The 15,346-nt window shown below is 41.8% G+C and overlaps 1 long non-coding RNA gene across 2 annotated transcripts; it reads left to right on the plus strand.

The window, feature by feature from the left end:
• Positions 1-115: 115 nt before the first annotated feature.
• LOC308596212 lies at positions 116-6,144 on the plus strand. 2 transcript variants are annotated; one of them, XR_014012407.1, is made up of 4 exons: positions 116-302; positions 1,908-2,064; positions 4,416-4,498; positions 5,962-6,144. It is a non-coding gene; the product is annotated as an uncharacterized lncRNA (long non-coding RNA). The 2 variants fall into 2 exon arrangements; XR_014012408.1 differs by lacking the exon at positions 1,908-2,064.
• The last annotated feature ends 9,202 nt before the right edge of the window (positions 6,145-15,346 follow it).

A 15,346-nucleotide genomic window follows, 5' to 3' on the forward strand; every position in this document is an offset into this window, starting at 1 on the left:
TGAAAAAGTTTGCTGACCCCTGGCCTAGAATTCTCAGAGCCAATGACATCAACTTTGATAATCATGATAATGGGTTGCATGTCCTGTCTCCATCCTTCGTGAGGTGACAGTTGTGCCATGGTGCTGCCCTGCTGCCATTGTCGGGCTCCTCAGGTGGAGTCTCAATGGCCAGTGGGAGATGTCATGTTCTCTTTTGCTGGTCAAGGGGATTTGAATTTGGCTTACCTGAAAATTGGCTAATCACAGGCGGGCCTGGAGGCAGGGCAGAGTTAACTGCAACTCAGGCTGGAGTCTTCACTCAGGTCTGCTCCCCAGGCTTGTTAGGCCTGCCTCCTCACCCAGCATTGCAGCGACTTTTGGATTTTCCACCCACCCTCCCTTGTTAGCTAGTACCCACCCAACAGAGGGGGTAGTGTCCTTAGTATGGCCTTGCTATGGAACTATCAGTTGCTGTTTTCAAGGCCAGGGAGGAATTTCTCAATCAGACTAATTGGGCTTGTCTGGATCCCACCCCCCACCTCATAGTAATCATCACAACTTTGGTAAATAAGGCACTGAGTAAGAGAGCCATTGTGGTGTAGTGGTTAAGAGTGGTAGACTTGTAATCTGGTGAACTGGGTTCGCTTCCTCGCTCCTCCACATGCAGCTGCTGGGTGACCTTGGGCTTGTCACACTTCTTTGAAGTCTCTCAGCCCCACTCACCTCACAGAGTGTTGTGGGGGAGGAAGGGAAAGGAGATTGTTAGCCGCTTTGAGACTCCTTCGGGTAGTGATAAAGCGGGATATCAAATCCAAACTCTTCTTCTTCATCATCTTTAGTCAAGGGCAGTTAGTCTTATCCTCCAAGGAAATGGGGTATCCAGTTAAAGGAATCCTAGGGCAAGGTGCTTCTGTCCATATGCCCAGGAGAAGGCTAAGGGCCATAGCACTGCCCAAGGTGGTGATTTTGTCATGGTTTGATACATGTCATAGGTCAACCCTATATCAGGATTGATCCCCCAGAAAATCTTCCAGCAGGCGGGCTGGTTAATACAGGAGATCCTCAATGCCTAAGCCAAAACCTACTTACATCTATTATCAAAAAAGTTGTAGCCTAATTAGAACCAAAGTGACATTGTACTGTGGTCCTTTCAGTTTCTACATATACAGCATCAAAGGGGTATTGGGCACATCACATCTGGGCATGCAACTCCTGAGCCTCACATTTGAACCTGGTCACATGGTTGATCCCTTCCATATCTGCAGCTACAGAAGATAATGGGTTTGATCAAAGATTCACTTTTTCTGAAGGAAGGGATGTTCCTCTGATGGAAGGAATTCTTCCATTGATGAAGATATCTGCCATTCTAAAAGAAATAACCAGCCTACCCAGGTTAGGACTATTGATAAAGTGACCCTTTAATGATGGAGAAAAACTTGTATATCTCTTCTGCCCAGAAAATGGCTAGATTTAGTATTTTTAAAAGCACATCCTCAAGCTTCCTTAGTTTCCCATCTTTTTTATTATCATTATCCCTTATGCTAGCAACACTTGAAAGAGAATAGAGATCAAATATTTGCAATGGTCTCATAGTGACCTGTTAGGACTCTTTGATTTAAAAATCTACTGCCTATAATGGCAACAATGAGCATTTTAAGACTGAGCTAACCTCCTGAAAGAAATCCCAAAGATGGTTGGGTGAGTCTTTCCGTTGTGAGTTCAGATTTGATCGCTTCCTTCATAAAAGAAGAATGCATTATTGGCAGGATGCTCAAAAGAGAGTATTGATTTGAGCGCATAATTCTTTAAATCCTTTAGCAAATAAATAAATAAATTGTAGAAAGCCTAAAGAATAATAGATTTCATGTCTTTCAAATGAGATGAAGGAAAGAGAAATACTGTTAAGGAAACTAATGATTTTGTTATAGCTTCACTTCAAGAGATCTCCAGGGGTCCTGCAGCAGTTCACCTACTACAGAATGAGATACTGAAGAAGTTCTGAAGCAGTTGCCTGAACATTGAAGTCAAGTCCATATGCTTGATTTTCCAAAGGCTTGGATAAAGATAACCTTTTTGCCCCGGAATGTAAGATCCACTCCTTCCATACCCTGATCTCTTGAACTGACAAGTCACTGACAGAAGTGACTCTGGATCTTCATTGATTTTATTGATCTATTAAATTCCTTCCAAAGGAGCTCAGGATGGCAAACACCAGGCATTGGCAAACTCAGCCCTCCAGATGTTTTGAGACTACAATTCCCATCATCCCTGATCACTAGGGATGATGGGAGTTGTAGTCCCAAAACATCTGGAGGGCCGAGTTTGCCTATGCCTGGCAAACTCTGTTGTGATAAAAAATACCATTGAAAATAAAATAAAAGCTAAGTTAAAACATTTAAAAGTTATTTAAAGTACCCCAAGCAACAAAACACAATAAAACTTAGGTCATAAATTTAAGAACAGATGTAAGCAAATCAGATTCTATAAACAAAATGGGAGGGAGCATTATCTTATCCTTTGCCTACTTTCACATTACAATCTGGAGCATAGCCAGCATTGGGGGCATGTACATTGGTGGTGGTAGGTGGTGGGGTGTCTGAAAAAGGCTGCAGCAGAAGGCTTCCTCTGTGGATGCATGTTCTGGTCTCACATTTCCTTGGCACATGACATGGGACACTAGTCTGGGAATTACTGTTCTATCAACTCAATGGGCAAACACTTCTGAGTGGCAAGTGTAGGCGGTAATATCAATGTTGGCCTCAGAAGGTTTTTTTTTCCATTGAAAGAATTAAATGAACATTGAGGATTACCATAATTCATTGTGTGCCACAGAGGCTCACAGAAAAGAAGCCGAGAATGACACTTTGTGAGAGAGACATTTACTAGGACATTGTTCTCCCTGTTAGTGTTTGCTCTTTGTTAGCAAAGGGGGGAAAAACCCTTCTTATATTCAGAAATAGATACTGCAAAATAAAGTGGTGCTGTATAATGGCCAGTATAATAGGTTTTGCTGTGATCACAACTGAGACGTTGCATAGTGTATGTAGGCACGGTTTAATGCAAAATCCATTCCTGACAGTGTAATTCCCCCTTTTTTAAAAAAAGGAAAGGAAAGGAAAATACTTTGCTCCTCTGTAGGTTTATTCTTGTTTTATAATGAGCACAAAGAAATCTTTACTTGATTTATTTTCCCAACACATGCTCAGGTTTGAATTCTCCCTCTAAAATAAATCAAGCTCTCTACAGAAACTTTCGCTTTGACTCATCAATTAAGAAGGGGAGGATAGCCAGAGCAACTGCTCTAATTGTTGTGAACGCCTATTAAGAATGCTCCATATAAGAACACAGATTTTAGGGTGCATGTGATTTCCTTTTGTTTTGTCTGAGATAGCGGATATACTGAGGAAATATTGTTGCAATACTATATTGGGAACAGAGGAGGCATTTGCTGGGTCCATATTGCAAAGTAGACTCACATGATCAATATATTCTGGAGTGATTTGCTGATCTGAATGTAGTCCTTATTTGGAATCATTATTTGTGAATTACATTAGGTGGCGTGTATACACAGGGTTGGCTTAACATATCTTGCTGCCTGAAGCAAAGGACAAGATTGTGTCCCCTTCCCATTCCAGGCACAGAGTGACAGTTGAATCCTACTTCAACTCTGGTGATGGGATAGCATGCAGGTTTAGGTAGCCCAGGACGGGCTGCAGAGCACACTCAGATCTGTCTTCCAACATAGGGGATGACTGGAGGTCTTAGGAGGAACAGCCAAGAGGCTGCTTCTGACCCCCTGACTCTGACACAAGCCATCCCAATCTCTGAGTGGTGCAATATTCCAGGGGTTCCAGGTACACTTACCAGGGTTTGTGTATCCTTTTGGAAAACATGAGGGACAGAGGGGACTGTGATGCCTTTATGATATATGGTTTGTTTACATATACAGTGGTACCTCGTTCCGGGGTTCTGTTCTTAACCTAAAGCACCATATTAGCTAATGGGGCCTCCGGCCACTGTGCCGCCGGAGCACAATTTCTGTTTTCATCCTGAAGCAAAGTTCTTAACATGAAGCACTATTTCTGGGTTAGCGGAGTGTGTAACCTGAAGAGTATGTAACCTGAAGCGTATATAAATCGAGGTACCACTGTATATGCAACCTGCACTTAGATAGAGAGAATGCGGAACTTTCACATCCCTTCCATTGCTGCAGCCTCCAATTCAAAGAGAACCCAACCATTGTGTCTGACCCTCTGAACAGCTGATCAGTAGCGCCTGTAAGCCCTCTTTGACCCAGCCACACCTTTACCTGTTCCAATGCCTGACATCATATATTACAGTGGGCCACAGGTTCTGAACCTTGTGCTAGGACATGGGAGTGTCTGAAATAAGCCTAGAATTCGACTGATATTACTGAGGCACTTCCTTTTCTGTAGGCCATTCCTAATGAATCTGTCTTGCAGTGCAAAGACATAAAAACCGTGAACAAAGAAGCAGATAGGCTCCTATCTTAACAATGGTAAGGAAACGCTAATCTCTGTTAATTTGTTTTTCAAAAAAGAAAAACTTTTCTCAAGGGCCTTAAGTGACATGAAAGAAACTTTTTTTGTAAGAGGAGCTGAATTTTAAGAATAAATTTAAAAGTTAAAGTGCACCAGATTAATCACCACCCTTGTAGCTCATTTGCAGAAGCACTGAAGCAGCCTACAAAGCTTATACTAATCTGTTTTCAGTCCCGGTATCTTCATTTCTTACAAATTAAATATATTCAGTGTCAATGCAGAATTAAGGTTTTTTTATGTGTATGAAATGAAGGAAGGAAAAAAACTGTATGGAGGAATCTGTAACATTGTTTTCCTGCAAGCTATCAGAAATATATATATATATATATATATATATATATATATATATATATATATATATATATATATATATATATCAGCATTCATTCCGCCAAGCCCCCTCCTGCATTTTCTGACTTGATTTGATGCTAAAGCCACTGATTAAGGTCTGAATTTTCAGGAGCTGCAAGCATTATAAATTGCAGTGTTAACAAATGCCTGGACCTGAAATGAACTGAGCCAAATTAGATACAGACCTAGGTTGGATCCAAAGCACTTTGGAGTTACTGAGAGCTTTTCCATTGACCTTTGTTAAAACCTGGTGCAGCTTCAGTAGTTTTAATGGGGTTGGAGTTGCTGCAGAATAACTGCGATCTCATTCATATGAACTCATGCAGTTCTCTTGCTAGGGGTAGCACGGTAGATAATGAAAGGCAATGAAGGCCAGTCCTAATGGGGCTCTTTTCTGTATTATAGTAGGAATCATGCACTAGAGTAGCCCATCATCTTAGGGTAATTTGGGGGTGATTATTTTACCTGCTTTAAAAAAAAGCCTACAGGATGGTTTCAATACTTTAATTTGAATTAGTCCAGCATCTTAAGTTAGAACAGGTGTGGGGAATCTTTAGTCCTCTAGAACAGTGTTCCCCAACCTTGGGCCTCCAGCTGTTTTTGGACTACAGTTCCCATCATCCCTGACCACTGGTCTTGCTAGCTAGGGATTATGGGAGTTGTAGTCCAAAAACAGCTGGAGGCCCAAGGTTGGGGAACACTGCTCTAGATGCTGCTGAATTACAACTCCCACCATCCTCAGCAAGCCTGGCCAATGACCAGCAATGATGAGAATTGTGGTTCAGCAACATCTGGTGGGCCAAAGAGTCTTCATGCCTGATTTACAATCTCCCGACACAACATCCTTATTGCCATGTTTTATTCTCACCAAATATGCAAATTGTGGCAAATTGTGGCTTTGCTGTTTTTCGTAAAATTATCTGAAGGAGAAAATTCTCATGCAAACCATTTGTGACCTTGAGGTTGATCCTCAATGCTGTCAAAAAGGAAATAAAAGACCTTTCATCTAAAGTCTACCACTTTTCTTTAAGCTGAATCATTTGGTTCTGATCTTTCTTTCTTTCGACAGGGCGGCCTGATCCTGGCCCAGCCTCATCTACACCAACCGAAGGCATGGCAATGACTTTGCTAAGACCTTTCTGAAACTGCAGAAGTTGGCTTGGGAAATATGTTATTGTATTCTGTGATGACAGATAATAATTGTACCTGAAACCCTGTAATGATAAGACAATACAGATAGCTTTTCCATTCAGGAGGTTTTTTTTTAATATTAGATACAGCTTTTGGGTGGGAATTGACATTGGGCAGGATCTCCAGTTGGGAAAGTGGAAATCAGCTCCCAGCTTCCCATTATTGGGGATCCCCTTAAGGGATGTGGAATGCCGCCCCAAGTCCAGATGTCCTAGCTTGGAGGAGGACAAGTTGGATGGGGGCATCCCCAGTTGTTTCCAAGGGTTACCTAAAACTGGTCCATACTTTGGGCCACACAGACTTGGAGGCAGATGACTTACTCATCACACAGCAACTGGGGTATACAAGCCTATCCTTCCCCAATGCCAAGCCAAACCCTCCTGGGCTATTGTTAACCAACAAATGTGGCCTTACTTCCAACCATTCAAATCTGTGGTTTGATTATTTCTCTGCACTCCACCCTTGCCTTTCTGTTGTACCCAGATCTGCAGTTAATATTGTGAATGGCGGGATAGATATATGGCTTGTTAGTCAACATAATTTGATAACACATTACCTGTTCAAAGACCTTAAAGAGGAACATTCCTTTAGGTGTTCCATCTATACTCAGCTTGGCTCTGTGGTGTCTAGGCTGTGAAACTGGACAGCTAATCAGCCACCTTATTTCAAGAAAATCGGCACTGTTTGTCTTGGTACTACTGCTACAGCTTGCCCAAGTAGTGTCTACCATGATAGAAAATAACTTGGACATCAGAGTGACTCATTGTGCCATAATAAACTTTTTTAGATGTTATGCCATGCTTAAATGGAAAATCCCCCCATCTACTAAAGAAAAAGAAAAGATGGAGAGAGCTGATTTTTTAAAGAAAAGTATCTCAGTGTCCATTTTGTTTCCCCTTTCCCTTGTGTGGAACAGGATCCACCTGCGAGTTGATGCCATAGATGTGGAAATGGGGCAAACTGAAAATAGTTTTAAAATGAGAAACCAAGAGAACCCAAAATTTACAGATTCGTCCAGCTGGCGCTTCTGGCAATGGATGATGCAGATCTAAGATGGCAGCTTTCCATGGTTCTAACCTGATCTGAATCCACTGACCACCCCTTTGTAGCAATAAGTTAGACTAGAATTCAAGTGTTTGCTTCAGTCATTTAAGATCATTCACCTCTGTAATTCCAGCTATTTACATGAATCCAACTCCTCTTTTGTCATGACTGCTTTATTCAGGATTGTAACCTGCATCTATTCATGATAAGCCAACATTAATAAGGTCAAGGGAAAGCCAGTTACTATTGACCATTTCTTTCTTATGAATGTTTGAGTTACAGTAATTAATTTGGGGTAGGCAAAGTTTTAAATGTTTTTGCTTTTAATTATCTCTGAGGCAGCATTCATTATGGAAATGAACTACAATTATTTCAGCTTCTTTCCTCCCACCAGGTTTCCAGATTACATAAAACAGTTGCATACCTAAGAGAGACAGGCATCTTTTCAAATTCTGCATTATACATGTTACACTAAATGTCACAAATGGTTTCACTGCAATATTAATGAAATTCAGCTGGGAAAGCCATTAGAGTTGTATTTCACACCTGTACAGAACATCACTTAAAATCAGAACTATTTAGCTGAGGGTGGGTTGGTTTTTTTAAATCTTCTTTGGATTCTGTACAGTATTCCAAATAAGTTTCTGCTTTTTTAAAACAGTTGTTCAGTTAAGGCAAGTTATGATGGGTCCAGAGTCTAGTCATGATCAGCCAAGAAGGTTCTCTCTCATACAGATCTAACTTGTAGATGGCTTTTAACAAAACAGTTTCCCCTTGCGTATGGGAACTATTGCAGAGTAAGGAAAGGCATGCACATGTGTGGAATTAATACAATTTATATAGATACAGAAGCCAGCATTTTGTAGGTTCAAGCCTGGCAACTGGCAATTATTGCTAGAGAGGGGTTTTTTAAAGTGCATATTATACAATTTGCATATACTCAATCAAGGCTGATTAAGGTTTGCTTGAACACTTCTGAGTACCCATAATAATGTGTCTCTTTGAGTGAGTGAATGAATATGGTATATGTATAAGGAGACAGTGTAGTGTAGTTGTATGAGCAAGAATGATGACATCTGGTAGATGTTGCTGGGTTATAATTTCCATCGCCCCTGAGTAGGACATCAAAGTGGCTATTTCTATTGGCCATACTGGCTATTTACATTACATTTTCTTGGAAATCCCACCCACACGCTCATTCAACATTTGATTTGCCCCTTGTCCTGCAATCCTTGCACACTTTCTTTGAAATGAATTCCAGTGTGACTTATTTTTGTGTAAACATGGATCTGTCTGCACAGTTAATTACCAAGGTACTGGCAACCATCCACCGCCTTTCTGCTTTTCCATATTGTTATTGATATCTTTTGCATTTGGGAATGCATAGAACTCTTTGGAGGCACTCATGATAGATATTCATTTGAGGGGATTTGTTGGAACAGCTATATACTTTGCCTTGCAAACAGCCTTGCTTTAATTTACTATATTTTTCCCCATACTGCAGCATTTACTGGACACATTTACTCAGAGAAACACTTCACATTCATTGCTATTAGTTCCTGGCTTATATTCTTCTTCTTTTCAATGGTGCTTTAAATTTGTTATGGATAATTTTTATGTGGCAGCAAATCAGACTTCAAGGACAGATGCCGGATTACCTACCTTTTGTTGCCATTTTATTTTATGCCAGTATCATCCATTTATTTTATATTGGCTGGCATGCGAGCCACTTGCCACTATTAATGAATATGCTGCTGGATCTCAGAGCGGAAGCTGGCAAAATCTATATTAATGTTTAAGAGGATGTATAAACACAGTAAATTTTAATGCATGAAAAATGTCGGCATCCTCATTTTCACTTTTATGCTTGATTTTTTCGTCTAGATGACATTCCTCATTTTTACTCATAAAGTCGCATTGATAAAATGCAGGGATATTCAGCAGGAAAACAAAGAGTGAAAACATTATGACTTCTAAAAGGAGTCATTATGCTTTCTATAAATGTGGACCTTTCCTTTTTTTCCTGGGAAAATGGGGGTTGTTTCAGAGGTTCTTATCAGATGTCTGCAGGAAGCAGGACTCGAACACAGGTCTGTGGAGGCAGGGCATAGCCATCATGGCTAGCAGCCACTGGTAGCCATATCCTCCATTAATTTATCTAATCCTCTTCTAAAGGCACCCAAGTTGGTGGCCGTCAATGCCTCTTGTGGGAGTGAATTATGTAGTAGTAGTAGTAGTAGTAGTAGTAGTAGTAGTAATAATAATAATTTATTATTTATACCCCGCCCACTCTGGGCGGCTTCCAACACAATATTAAAATACAGTAATGCATCAAACATTAAAAGCTTCCCTAAACAGGGCTGCCTTCAGATGTCGTCTAAAAGTCTGGTAGTTGTTGTTCTCTTTGACATCTGGTCAGAGGGCGTTCCACAGGGCAGGCGCCACCACCAAGAAGGCCCTCTGCCTGGTCCCCTGTAACTTGGCTTCTTGCAGTGAGGGAACCGCCAGAAGGCCCTCGGCGCTGGACCTCAGTGTCTGGGTAGAACGATGAGGGTGGAGACTCTCCTTCAGATATACTAGACCGAGGCCATTCCAGTTCAGCTAGAATTGTGCTGTATCAGTGTACACAACACACACAAGAGGCTGCCTTATTCCAGGCCAAACTATTTGCCCATCAAGCCTGTGATTTCTACTCTGACTGGCCCCACTTCTCCAAGATCTCAGGCAGAGATCTCTCCCAACATTTGCTATCTTATCCCATTGGCAGGAGAGGTGAGAGGACTGGAACTCATGGACAGCCAATGAAGCGGAGTGTTGTAAGATTCAGGGTGAATAAACAAAAGTACTTATTCACACAGCACATAGTTAAACCATGGAACTCCCACAGGAGCAGTGCTCTTTTTCAACTGGAGCGCACCAGAGTGCAGTTCCAGTACCTCTCAGGGGGGTGCCATTGTGGACCGGTGTTCCCTCCACCCACTTCATGCCTTTATATACTTCTGAGAAGCCCAAAACAAACATTTCAAGTCAAAATGGAAGCTGGTCAGCATGTGCAAGTCTGCACTTTCTTTAGATCTATGACTCCACCTAACTCCTAGCTGCTTCTAGCAGGGATTGGCCAAGCTAGGGGGTGGGCCCAATTCATATTTCATTTTCTTCAATCCCTCTCCAAAGTAGCACTGGTGGGCTTTCAGCTTTCCAACCAGGCATATACAAAGTATTTGCATGAGGGCCCTTCTGAGCTTCCCTAGCCACCTGCCTGAATCTAAGAGAACGAGGCAGGTGGGTGCACATTGATTTGACCTGCACCAGAACCAGGGGTGACCCCCAAACCAGCGAGGGTGACAGCTTGCCATACTTTTTAGCACCTCTGTGGGCAGTGAATGTGGCTGTTGTCAAACCAGCATCTGTCCAGGGCTGTTCGGAGCTGCCCTGAGTCACCTGGAAACGTAATGTAACAACTTCATGGTGAGTTCTGCATAGGAGTCAGTGATGGCAAACAACTTGGATGGCTTTCAAAGATTAGACAAATGCATGGAGAAGAGGCCTATTGGTGATTACTAGCCATGATGGCTATGTTCTGCTGCTATAGTTGGATGCTTCTGAATACCAGTTGCTTGAAACCACAGGAGAGAAGAGTTCTCCTGCCTGTGAAAAACCCTTCAAGGACAACTGTTCAGGCAGTGTGAGAACAGATGTGCCACTGGCTTGATCCAACAGGTTATTTTTATGTTCTTATGTTCTTTGAAGCTACTGCTAAGCAATGGTCCCTCCCTAAAACCCTAAAAGATCCTGGGGTGACTTGTGTTGCTCAAGCAATGTACCCAATGTTGTATTTGTTTGCTGGACTAGCTGGAGCAGCTCATAAAATAAAAGCAAATAACCAGTAAAATTGCATAGATAATTTGCAGGTGGAGGGGAAAGGGACTCCTCAGCATGCTAACTGGAATTCTCTAGTTAAAGCTATTAATCGATGGTGGCTCCAGCTGTGACTGGGTGCAGAAGCTGTAGCCACTGTCATTACTGCACATGAGTAGTAATAAAATTTAGATTTTGACTCTCTCTCTCTCTCTCTCTGTTTGTTTGTGTGTGTGTGTTCTGAGGAGTCCAAACATATTCAAGTAAAAAAGCTGAATTGGCTTTCCTTATGCATAGCTAGATGAGTTCTAATTAAGGTCGCCCCCCCCCCCCGCTTCATCATGCAGACTATTAAGGAGACATAAAGTATAACCCCTGCTAACTGTTCATCAGAATGCTTCTTAAATGAATAATTTATTTATTTTTAGTTCAGAATCCATTTGAATCACACATTTAGGAGCTTCCCATCCACCTCTGACATCCATTAATACTCAATCTCAATGAAGCAAACACAGCATTCTTTGATAGTATTTTTATCAAAAGGTACTAGTACGCAAGCTGAAAATTCCATAAAGAAATGTGAGTGGGTCTGTAGTATGGTGTCTTATAAAAGAAGAATGAATAGTCTCGGGCATCTGGTGGAATCTTTGTCTTGACACTTGTACAAAAATACGAACACAGAAGAAGCTAGAGATGAGGTTACAAGCTTTCTATGAACATGCAGCTTTTGAGGTCCCTGACAGTAATTCATGCATGGCATTTCTTAGTTTATATTTGGGGTTCTATCATCTGCCAGCTTTGATTGTTGACATGGATATTGCTAGTCTAGTGGTGTGGAAAATTATCCTGATTTTTCCTGCTGCCTAATGTGATCTGATTTACTTCCCATTCTGAAAAGAAAATTGGTGACTGAATGAGCAAAGAGTAAGGGCAGAAAGTGCACAGGTTGAAAGCAGCATGGAATTGTGCCTCAGAATGTGCATCAGGGTGCAAACATCTGCCAGCCCAGCATTATTCCTGCTGGGATGTCCCTTCTGATACACATTCAAATGTGAATTCCACATCTAGTGAAACTAGCCGCTATGCTGCTGTAATGTTTGGACAACTATATTTTCAATGGGAAAGGAACCAAGAGCCTACATGTGTAGAAGTTGTCCAGAAAACTACAGATATCAGAGACACTCCATGGACTTCTTGTTGCTATCTGAGAGCATAGTAGGCAAAATGGAAAAATCCACAGGGACAGGTTTCATGCCTCCCTAATTTATGATACTTTGTTTACCATTCGATTAAAAAAATTGCTGATAATGTCTGTAGGAAAATGTCATGCTTATCCACGTCTCTTGCTAGTGCACTCATCCATTCACCCTCTGAAAACCCTGAGAACAACTGCAAACTAAAAATTCATCTCAAAATGTCGCCAGTCAGGAAAGTAATGCTTAAAACATTATTTTTCTGTGATTTCCTTTTCAGTTTGCCATCTCCTTGGTTGATCATGTGGATCTCATAGGTATTCAGCATTTTTGCTTCCTCAAGTGGAAAGTCCATATTTACTGTTGGGGATGAGTGTCCAAATATTTATCACCAGATTCATGAAAATTAGCAATGGAATAAGCTTCAGAGTGAAGCCAGATGTGCTTGTCCTTTGCTTTAACCTTTCTTGGCTGTGGTTTTTCTCTTAAGGAGGACCTCTCTGGGTCAATGGCTCTCAGATTTGTTCTCAGATTTGACATTATAAAGTCACAGTTTGGTGTCCTTGGCCACAATGCTATCAAAATTTACCTTTGAAGTATGTCCCATTGAGGTACACGTATATAGACATGCTCTGTTAAGTCTCTGTTTTCATAAATGCATCTTGATGTTGTAAGGTCTGCAGTCAAGACCTTCAAGACTTCAAAAAAGTCCCTTCAAATGCTAAAGTTCTCCAATATCCATGACAGGGAACTCAGGGATGGGGACCAATTGTAGCCCTCCAGGATTCAGTATCATTCAGCCCTTGGGACTCTCCCAAGGCACATCTGCTCCAAAGCACATCCCTTTGTTCCATGCTGCACCACTCTTTGGCCCTGCTCTGTGGCCTCCTTGGGTCCATTTCCTGGCAGGGATGTATCCTTAAACTGTGACAATGTCTCCTGCTTGCCTGGATGGAGATGTTTGTGTGTAGAAACATCTGGCTTTTATGTGGCTGGGATGTAGCCAACTGTACAAATGTAAGAGTCACAATTATTGTCTCTGGCCTTGCACACCGCAGCATGTGGTACCCAGAAGACTGTTCACAAGGGCCTGCTGCCCTTAGGCTGGAGAAGATTCGCTACCTCCAATCTAGGGTCTTATTCTAAAGAAATTCCACCGGGGGGAACAGAATTATGATGGTAAAAATACAAAAATAGAAAAGGGGGGGGGAAGAATGGGAGAAGCAGACCTGAATTTTTCTGCATTCCTGTTGATGCACATGTAAGAAAATGATGAACCGATAACAGGCTACCTATCTGTAACGATAACAGGAGTATGTTCCTTTTTTTTAATGACTGAGATCCCTTGCAAAATTTAGCTCCGAGGCATTGATAAATCTGTTACGTGTAAAATTTCTATCATTATACAAATTCTTCCCTCTAAGTAAATAGGAATTTCTTCCCCATTCATCACTTTTCAAAGCATTAACCTTTCTACCATTCCCTGAGTTGACTTGCAATATGGGATTTACTCTAATGATTTATGTATCGCATGGTAAAATGTTCAGAGAAAAACCTGCTTTTACCCACTAACCCTTGAGCCATTTTAATTTGTACCTTTTGTAGAGTTTCCAGAAAACACGTCTGTTGCTCTTTAACAAGTTCATAGTAACAGCAATATTTTCAAGGAGATAATGCTACCACATTACTGATCTGCTTATTTTACATATAAACCATCAAATCTGACTTCTAAGCCAGGCTTTGAATTTATAGAACATTATTAATATGGGTAGGGAGAATTTGACAGATTGGGCACATGGGATTTTAGAGACTAGTCGGCTTCATTAGTTTTTTTAATGAGTTGAATAAAGAACTGCCATTGTAGAAGTAGCTAAGCTAAGGGCCAGTTCACACACACCTCCAGAATGCACCCGCTGTTTTCTATGCAATTGTGTCTGGACCCCAATTGTTTAGAAAAACAATGTACAATAGGCTATGGATTCAGCAGAGATTGCTGTGATTCTGGCTATGTGTTTTGAAGTTGCATTTTTCTGTGTTATGGCAATCTTGAGTACATTCATGTACCTCCAGGTCACAAAGCTACATAGAAACCCCTGATAAAATGGAGTCAAAGCCCCTTGGGAGAGGGGATTTTGATGCACACCGCTTCCCTGAATTTGAAAGGGGTGTGCACAAGAATCCCATTCTAAAATGGACATTCCCTCCCCCCATGACTCTAGATGGGGATTCCATGCCAACCTGCACACACTGAAAGTCACCTGTGTGATACTACACACATGACTCTTCTTCTTTATGGGAGAGGGAAATAGTGCATAACATCCTGTGTCAATGTTGAATACAAGTCTGTTTACAGCATGGATACACATTGGGAAGCCATTGTAAAGAATGAGTTACCAGTACTGGTAACCAATACATGTTGGAGGGACGCAGGTGGCACTGTGGGTTAAACCACAGAGCCTAGAGCTTGCTAATCAGAAGGTTGGTGGTTCAAATCCCTATGATGGGGTGAGCTCACGTTGCTCGGTCCCTGCTCCTGCCAACCTAGCAGTTTGAAAGCTCGTCAAAGTGTAAGTAGATAAATAGGTACCGCTCGAGTGGGAAGGTAAACGGCGTTTCCATGCGCTGCTCTGGTTCACCAGAAGCGGCTTAATCATGCTGGCCACATGACCCGGAAGCTGTACGCCGGCTCTCCCGGCCAATAAAGAAAGATGAGTGCTGTAACCCCAGAGTCGGCCACGACTGGACCTAATGGTCAGGGGTCCCTTTACCTTTTACCAGTACATGTAGGAAAGGAATGAGAAAACAGTGGTTCTCCAGGTGTTGTTTGATTCCATTTCCCATCAGCCTGAACAAACATGGGCTATAGTCAGCGAGTTGCATTAGATCTGGAAGGCCACAGGTAAGCCATCCCAACTGAAGGGGAAAAGGAACCAAGCTCAGTTAGAAGAGCATGAAACTCTTAGTCCCAGGGTCATGGGTTCTAGCCCCACATTGGGCAGAAGTTTCCTGCATTTCAGGGGGTTGGACTAGATGACCCCTTTGTTCCCTTCCAACTCTACAAGTCTATGATTCTGGTAGCTCAGTGGACCTCATTTGGCTTAACTATAGATTTTTCACCTTGAAGCTTTAACTGTGGTAGAAACATGAAAAATTCTACATAATATATTC

Source organism: Podarcis bocagei, assembly GCF_964188305.1.
Source record: "Podarcis bocagei genome assembly, chromosome: 10".
In the NCBI taxonomy this organism is placed as follows: Eukaryota; Metazoa; Chordata; class Lepidosauria; order Squamata; family Lacertidae; genus Podarcis; species Podarcis bocagei.